Source organism: Delphinapterus leucas, chromosome 1 (assembly GCF_059928025.1).
Source record: "Delphinapterus leucas isolate spDelLeu-1000000601 "Yukka" chromosome 1, BTC_Dleu_Yukka2, whole genome shotgun sequence".
NCBI classification, from domain to species: Eukaryota; Metazoa; Chordata; class Mammalia; order Artiodactyla; family Monodontidae; genus Delphinapterus; species Delphinapterus leucas.
Window position 1 is genome coordinate 83,990,045 of NC_143129.1, and position 9,835 is coordinate 83,999,879.

General features: G+C 34.0%; 1 pseudogene; it reads right to left on the reverse strand.

Moving 5' to 3' along the window:
* Positions 1 to 334: 334 nt before the first annotated feature.
* Positions 335 to 1,803, reverse strand: LOC111179868 (olfactory receptor 5J3-like; annotated as a pseudogene).
* Positions 1,804 to 9,835: the final 8,032 nt, after the last annotated feature.

The following is a 9,835-nucleotide window of genomic DNA, read 5'->3' on the forward strand; positions in this document are numbered from 1 at the left end:
GCCCTCCTGTTAGTACCACTGGCCCTCCAAGCATCCAGGGGGACTCATCTTCCCTGTGTCAACCCCAGGGGTGAGGTGCCCAGTATGTGGCTCACACTACTCCTCAGGGAAGAACTCCACCTGTGCGTTCTCCCTTTTCCTCTGAGTCTCCTCCCAGAAGCACAGGTCTCAACCTCATCACTTCCTTTCCCTTTCTACCCAATTCTGTTTGAATTTTCCTTACTGCCTTGGTTGTACAGTGGAAAAACAGTATTTGTGGAAAGAGAGGAGAGAAAGGAGTTCTTGGGAAGATAAATTTTAGGAACTGGTGTATATATCGGAACTGAGGATCTGGATATAGGCTTTCTAAAACTATGTATATTACAAATACTTTGGAAAATTTTTCAGTTGGCTGCATACCTCAGTTTGAAGACCAGTGAGCTAGACACTAATATTGCCAGGGAACACACACCCTCCAACCAGCTTCCACAGGGCACATTTGACCTCCTTTTTTCTCAAACAAGGGATTTAACATGTAGATAATGTGGTTTAACATGGGGTTTATAACACAGAAGAGCACAGAGACCAGGATATCCATATCCAAGGAGTAGCCTACTCTGGGTCTGTCATAGTTGACGTTGGCCATTCCATAAAAGACCACCACCATAGTGAGGTGGGGTGCACAAGTAGAGAAGGCCTTGCTCCTGCCCTGAGCAGAGGAAATCCAAAGGATGGCAGAGATGATAAGTATGTAGGACACTGCAGTAAACAGGTAGGGGTTCAGGCCAATGGTTGCACTGGCCACATGGAGCACAGACTCACCGAGAGAGGTGTCTGAGCAGGAGAGCTTCAGGAGCAATGGGATATCACAGAGAAAGTGGCTGATCTTGTTAGGCCCACACAGAATGAGTGTAGCTGCCAGCACTGTGTATGTCACAGAATTCACCAGCCCACATAGCCAGGACCCAGTTGCCAAACAAACACAGACCTTCACATTCATGAGGACTGGATATTGAAGAGGGTGGCAGATGGCTACATAGCAGTCAGGAGTCGGAGTTGCCAATAAAACACCCTCAGTGCCGGCACATTTCACAAGGAAGAAAATCTAGGAATAGCAGCCCTCACAGGAGATGGTCTTCTTCTCCTGGAAGAAGTTCACCAACATGACTGGAATAGTGGTAGATGTGTAGCAGGTGTCCAAGAAACTCAGGTTGCTGAGGAAATAATACATTGGGGTGTGGAGGGCAGGACTGACTCTTGTGGCCATTATTATGAGTGTGTTCCTGAAAAGAGTTGTCAGGTAAATGACCAGGAAGACCAGGAAGAACAAGCCCTGTAGGTTCGGATGGTTGGAAAATCCCAAGAAGATGAATTCAGTGACATCTGTTTGACTGTTAATTTCAAGGGGCATCACAGCTACAAAACAATGAGAAAAAAAAAGCCATAATGAGAACGTACAAGGAGCACCCCAAATGGGCTTGTAAACTTATAGGGCCATGTAAAATAATGTTGGATATAGACAGTTTGGACTGTGGAAGGAGGTGTGCAGAAGTGTCTTCAGAGAGACAAGAACTTCTCACTCAGCAGATCTAACCAGCTCAGGCCCAGGGACCACCCACAAATTTGCATGGCTACTGGTGTGTGAAAATAAACGCAGACTTGGTTAAAACCAGCAACAAGCCACCAACCCCTTCATTAGTATGAACTCATTTCTCACTACCTTGGTAATATCTACCTCCTATCATTGCCCTTTTTGGTAAGCATATAAACTTTTCTAAGAAATAAGATTTAATTGCAAAAAATAAGGAAAATTAGAAAAATATAAAGAATTTAATCACCTGCAGAATCAGAATCAGTGCTACTTTTCAGTGTACTCCATTGTAGGTTTTTTTCAGTTATGTAAATCTTGAGCTCTGCTTATAGTTTTAAAATATTAGGAGTACAATTTCCCAAATTGGAAAGAAAGAGGTAATGCTATCTATTCACAGAAGACATGATCTTATATAGAGAAAATACCAAAGAAGCCACAGAAAGCTACTAGAGCTCATAAACAAATTCAGCAAAATTAAACACACAATAATCATTTGTGTTTCTGTACACTAACAATGAACAATCCAAAAAGGAAGTTAAAAAAATCAATTCCATTTACAATGACATCTAGAAGAATTAAGTATTTATAATGTCTTGCTAAAGAGGTGAAAGACTTTTTACACTGAAAACCACAAAGCATTGCTGAAAGAAATTAAAGGAGACATAAATAAATGGCAAGACATCCCACGTTCATGGTTAAAAAGACTTAACATTGTTAAGATGTCAGTATATCCAAAATGATCTACACATTTTGATCAATATCAAAATTCTATAGATCTTTCCCACAGAAATGGAAAAGCCAGTCCTCAAATTCATATGAAATTGTAAAGGACCCTGAATAGTCAATACAATCTTGGCAAAGAACAATAAAGTTGGAGGACTCACACTTCCTGACTTTGAAACTTACTGCAAAGCAACAATATTGTACTAGCATAAGAGAGACATATAGACCAATGGAATAGAATAAACAGCCCAGAAATAAATTCTCACATACATGTTGATTTTCAACAAGGGTACCAAGACTATTCAATGGGAGGAAAGAAAGTCTTTTCAATAAGTGGTTCTGGGAAAACTGGATATCCACATGCAAAAGAAAGAAGTGGTCCCTTACCTTATATAATACACAAAATTAACACAAAATGTATTAAAGACCAAAACTTAAGAGCTAAAACTATAATACTTTTATAAGAAAACATTGAGGAGAAATCTTGATTTCATTATATTTGGCAACAATTTCATAGATATGATTCCAAAATTACAGGAAAACAAAAGAAAAATAAATTTTACATCATGAAAATTAAAGTATCATCAAAGGGCACTAACAAGAAGTAAAAGATAACCTATAGAATATGAGAAAATATTTGCAAGTCATATATCTGATAAGGAATTAATATCCAGCATATATAAAGAACAACTCAACAACAAAAAATAAATTCAGCAAAGTTGCAAAATACAAAATCAATATATGAAAATATGTTGCATTTCTATGCACTGAAAACAAACTCTCAGAAAGAGAAATAAAACAATTCTATTTACAATTGTACTAAAAAGAATTAAATACCTAGAAATAAATTTAAAGAGGTGACAGACAGGTACACTGAAAACTATAAGATATTGATGAAAGAAATTGAAAAAGACACAAACAAATGAAAAGATATTCTGTATTCATGAATTGGAAGAATTAATATTGTTAAAATTTGATATTGCCCAAAGCAATCTATAGTTTCAGTGCAATCCCTATCAAAATTCCTATTGGCATTTTTCACTGAAATTGTACAAATAATTATAAAATTTGTATGAAACTACAAAAGACACCAAATAGCCAAAGAAATCTTGAGAAAGAAGAACAAAGCTGGAGGCATCATGCTCCCTGATTTTAAACCATATTACATAGTTAATATAGTAATCAAAACAGTGTAGTATTGACATTAAAAGAGACACATAGGGGACTTCCCTGGTGGTCCAGTGGTTAAGAATCTGCCTCCCAATGCAGGGGACGTGGGTTTGATCCCTGGTTGGGGAAATAAGATCCCACATGCTGTGGGGCAACTAAGTCCGCATGCCACAACTACTGAGGCCGTGCACTCTGGAGCCCACGAGACACAACTAGAGAGAAGCCCACACACTGCAATGAAGAGTCTGTGAACCGCAACAGAAGATTTTGCATGTCGCAAAAAAGATCCTGCATGCTGCAAATAAGACCCAATGCAGCCAACTAAATAAATAAATAATTAATAAATAAATATTTTTTAAAAAGAGAGAAACACGTAGATCAATGGAACAGAATAGAGAGCCCAGAAATAACCCACACATATGTGGTCAATTAATTTATGAGAAAGGAGCCAAGCATATACACTGAGGAAAGCAAAATCTCTTCAATAAATGCTGTTGGGAAAATTGGACAGCCACAGGCAAAAGAATGAAACTGGACTACTGTCTTATACCATACACAAAAGTTAACTCAAAATGGATTAAAGACTTGAATATAAGACCTGAAACCATAAAACTCCTCGAAGAAAACAGGCAGTAAGCTCCTTGACATCAGTCTTGGTGATACCTTTTACTATTATAAATACTGGAATGAACATTTTTATACATAAGTATATGTGAGCGTTTCTGGTTACCTCTTCAGAATAAATTTGGTCTCCATGTTTTTAAATATACTTCAGATAGAAAAATTCTAAGTAATCAAGCATACTTAAGTATGTTAACTTATTAAAGTAAACTTTATGACACCAAGATTTACTCTCAAACGTTGTATGTTTTCTGAAAAAATAATTGATACAGTTATTAGCTTTCTTTTAAATTATCCGTGCTGACAGGTTCACAATAACTGTGAATAGGGATTTCTGCACCTTTTTCAATCTTGGAGGTAAGATGATATAGTGGAAAGGGTGGGCTCTTGAATCAGATAGATGTAAAATCAAATCCTACTTCTACTGCTTGCTAGATGTAAATGGTGGATAAGTTAGCAGACTTCTCTGTTCCTCAGTTTGCTTATTGTATTCTGATATTAATACTGCCTATATCAGAGTTTTTGGGAGAAGTAACATGAGATAATATAAGTAATGTGCCTGCTATATAATAGGTGTTCAATCAACTGTGGCTATCAATGCTATTTTTTTTAATCCATACAAAAATATTTTAAGGTAAAATATTTTCTTTGGCTCTACCTTCCAAATTGAATAAATATTATTCTCACTACTGTCACCACAGAGACCCCAGTCCAAGCTATCATTTTTTCTTGCCTAGACTCCTATTTTCTTTCCACTCCCCTGTTCTCATTTAGTCAATCTCCACACAGCAGCAACCAGAGTGAGTTTTTACAGCATAAACAAAATTACACCACTCTTAAACTCAAAACCTTTTGATAGTTTCCCATCTCACTTAGAATAAAATCTAAAGATCTCACCTTGGCATACAAAGCCCATGGGATCTGACCTCTGACTACATTTCTAATATTACTTCCCACCATTATTCCCCGTTGCTCACTCAGCTTGAGCTACACAGGGCTGCTTTCCATTTAAGTTCACCAAACACATGCCCATTGTAAGGGCTTGTACTTGATATTTCTTTAGCTAGAAACTTTCCCCCAGATATTTGCATGGTCCGTTTCCTATTTTCATTGAAGTTTTTCCTGAACTCTTACTTCCTTAAGGATACTTCCTCTGAAAATTCTATCTAAAATAGCAGCTCCATCATTTTATCCTCTTCTCCTGCTTTACTTCTTTTGTAGAATTATGCTGCACCTGGCATGAAATTATTTATCTATTTGAATGTGTTTGTAGTATAAGTTCAGTGAGGCCTGGAGCTCAGTTTTTCTCCCTCTCTATCACTCATACCTAAGACAGTGTCTGGCATACAGTATGTGCTCAGTAATTATGTGTGGAATGAATAAATGAATCTATATTTTTAGATAATTCTGGATTTTAATATATTTCCTGTGAGAAAATCTAGTCTAATTCTTTTTCATTTTGCCTAATTATGTTTAATTATTCTTCCTTATATCTTTCCCCTGACCTGTGGATATCAGCCTATCATGCTTATCAGCCCATTTTATTCTCTAGAGTAGAAAATTTTACACATTGGAAATTTTAACATCTTCTTCCATATCGACTTTTTACATAATAAATAATTCTCATTAAGAATAAAGATAAAACCTAACTTATTTTTATTTCTCCCATATAAGTTATCAATTAAAGCAAAATATTATCCTGTTAGAACCCCAACAGATATATATATATAACTTGATTGTAATATATGTATTACTTGATTGGCTTTTATGTGTGCCCCTAAATTCATGATTCATGTTTCTAAACTACTAAAGGAACACAAGAATTTATTGAATTATTTAATCAGAGACTTTGCTCTGCAACCTGAAGGGCAGCCTTCATAAACTATCCAATCAATATTAAACTGGGAACCTTATCCTAGGATGCTATCCTATTGAAAGCAGTGATCGTTTTAAACCCTAAAATATATCCAATCACTCCCTATCTTAAAAATCTTTCAGTGGCCTCCATTCTCTATAAAATGAAGTTCAGATTATTTCGCATGGCTTCAGGAAGAAGATTCAGGTTTCTGAAGTACTGACACTTTTTTTTTTTGGTGTGAGGGAGCTTTTTAAAATTTTTGAAAATATCTTACTTTTGTAAATCTGCATAGCATGATTATGTGAATAGCTTTCTAGGGCACCACCCAAGGTTTTAGAAAATGTCTCTGCAAATTTGGGCCCTGAAGTTTAAGTTTCAGTTGCTTATGTAAACTCTCCTTTCATGGCCAATATACTACATTGGTTAAGTTGTGAACTCTGGAGTTAGGTTTCTTGGGATCAAGACTCATCATTGTACTTCTTTAGTTATGAGAACCTGGGTCAGTTACTTCTTCTCTCTTTGCTTAATATTTCCATGTCTAAAATGAAAATTGAAAGAAAAGAGACCATATTTAAGATGGAATCATAAAAAATTTACTCAGTCCAAAAGGACAAATAAATGGGCAAATATATTTTTTAAAGAATTTAAAAAGACTACTAACTGTTCAAAAAAATAATAGCATGTATTGGAGAGCTTATAACATAGATAGAAATTAAATACATAACAATAACAACACAAAGGGTGGGAGGGTGAAAAAAATGGAAAAATGTTTTGTAGTATTCTTGCATTGTACCTTAAGTAGTAAAACATAAAGATAGATCATATTAAGTAAACAATGTATAGTACAATAGAGTGAGCACTAAAAAATAATACAAAGAAGTGTATCCAAAAACCAATAGAAGAGATAAAATGGAATTATAATAAAAACTAAAACTCAATCCAAAAGAAGGCACAAAATATCAGATGGGACAAATGGAAAACAAATGATAAAATACTAGACTTAAGTCTATCACATCAGTAATACCAGAAAATGTAAGTAGAATAAACACTCCAATAAAAAGACAGAGCTTCAGACTGGATTTTAAAATGAACCAAGTATATCCCCTTTTTAATAAACTCATTTACATATTAGATTTTGAATATGTTCAAAATAAAAGGATAGGGACAAATGTACTATGTAAAACCAAACATAAAAAAAGTTGATGTAAAAAAAAAAAGTTGATGTGTAGGCTTTAAGATAGAGAGATTACCAAAAGTAAAGAGGAATATTTTGTAATAATAAAAGGATCAGTTCATCAAAAAGACATAATAATCACAAATATGTAAAAGCATCTATTAAAATAACTGAAAAATACATAAAGAAAATATTGACAAAAGAAGAGTTGGACAAGTTCACAATCATAGTTGGAAACTTTAATACTCCTTTCTCATTGAAAATTATGAAATTAAAAATTCAGTAAGGATACAGAATATTTAATTATTAAAATATATTTTGGATTTTTGTCACAAATATATTTTGTGACAACACAATTACCTTGACATAATTAACACTACATTATATCCAATAATTTCAGAATAAACATTCCAGTTGAATGCATACGGAATATTCACTAAAGTAGACCATACCCTGGGCTACAAAGCAAGTTTCATATGGAGTATGTTTCCTGACCATGATGGAATTAAATTATAAATTAATAACAAAAAGATATCTGAAAAATCCCCCAATATTTAGAAATTTAGCAAACATATCTATGAAACTTATGGGTCAGAGGAGTCATAAGGAAAATAGAAAATATCTTAAATGTAATGATAATGAAAACACAGCTAATAAGTATTTGTGGGGTGGGGACTTCCCTGGTGGTGCAGTGGTTAAGAATCTGCCTCCAAATGCAGGGGACATGGGTTCAAACCCTGGTCCAGGAAGATCCCATATGTCACAGAGTACCTAAGCCCAAGTGCCACAACTTACTGAACCTGTGCTCTAGAGCCCATGAGCCACAACTACTGAGCCCATGTGCTGCAACTACTGAAGCCTGTGTGCCTAGAGCCCATGCACTGCAACGAAGATTAGCCCCCACTCACAGCAACCAGAGAATGCCCATATGCAACAAAGACCCAACCCAGCCAAAAATTAAAAAAAAAAAAAAGTGGGGGTGGGTGTATCTAAAACAAGGTTTAGAGAGAAATTTATAGCTTTTAATGCCTATATAAGAAAATGAATGTTTAAAATAAATAATCTAGGCTTTTAACCCTATTGGGTAGAAGTATTTCTAACTTACTGGTTAGAAACAGAAGATAAAATTAAACCCAAACAAAAAAAATTTTAAGTGATACAGACCTGAAATTAATAAAATAAGAAAACAGACAAACAGAAAATCAACAAAGGCAAAATTTTGTTCTTTGAAAAGTTTAATAAAACTGATATACCCTTAGCCAGACTGATCAAAGAAATAAAAGAGAAAACACAAATTACCAAAATCAGGAATGAAAAAGGTGGACACCACTACAGATCCTACAAACATTAAAAAGATAATAAAATACAAGGAACAACTTTATTCTGTTAAATTTGACAACTTAGATAAAATGGACAAATTCCTTGAAAAACACAACTTCTGAAAATGTAAGAAGTAATTGACATAAGGAGAAACAGAATATATGAATGGTGTGAATCTATTAAAAGAAATTTAATCTGCAATTAAAAACCTTGCCAAAAAGAAACTCCAGGCCCAGATTGTTTCATGGTGAATTCTATCAAACATTTTAAGAAGAAATAATATAGTATTACAAAAACTCCTCATAGAATAAAAACAGAGGGAATACTTCCCAACTTGTTTTATGACAACAGCATAATCTTGACGCCAAAATGTGATAAGGTTTTTTTATAAGAAAAGAAAATTACAACCTGATATCCCTCATGAACATAGACACAAAAATGCTTAAAGAAATACTATCAAATCCAATCCAATGATACTTGAAAAGGATAATACACCATAGTTTATTATGGTTTATTACAGGAATGTAAGGTTGTTTTACCATTTAAAAGTTAATCATTGCCATCCTTATATTAATATAATAAAGGAGAAAAACTGTGAACAACTCAATACATGCAGAAAAAACACTTGACAAAATTCAATACCCATTCATAATAAAAAATAAACATCCAACAAACTAGGAATAAATGGGAATTTCATCAATCTGGTAAAATATATTTAGAAAAACCCTACAGTTTGTATTATACTTAATGGTGACACATTCTGTGTAACATATAAAAAAACAGGGATGTCCACTCTCACAGTTTCTATTTAGAATTGTACTAGAAGTCCTAACTAATGCAACAAGACAAGAAAAGTAAAAGGCATAAATGTTTAAAGGAAAGATGTCAACCTACATTTATTCACAGATGTCATGATTGTGTATGTAGAAAATCAAGAGGAATTAATGAAGTAATATTTAAGAAAATCTCAGGAAGCAAAGTCAATATGCAAAGATTAATTGTATTTCTATAATCAACAAACTCTGGAAATGTAATTTAAAACAATATTATTTGCAATAGCTTTATCAACAAGTGTGTAGAAATAAACTTAACAAACAATTTGTAAGTTCTCTCCATTGTAAAGCACAAAATATTGCTTAGAGAAATTAGAGACAAAAATCATCCTACAGATTCAACACAGTCTAAATAAAAATTTCAGTAGTCCTTTTTGAGGAAATTACAAACTGATTCTAAAGTTTATATGGAAATTTAAAGGACCTAGAAGAGCCAAGATATATTGAAGAATAAAAATAAAGTTGGAGAACTTATTTCAAGAGTTAAATAACTTTAAATAATTAAGATAGTGTGGCACTATTGTAAAGAAAGACAAATAGATCAGTGGGACAAAACAGAGCTCAGA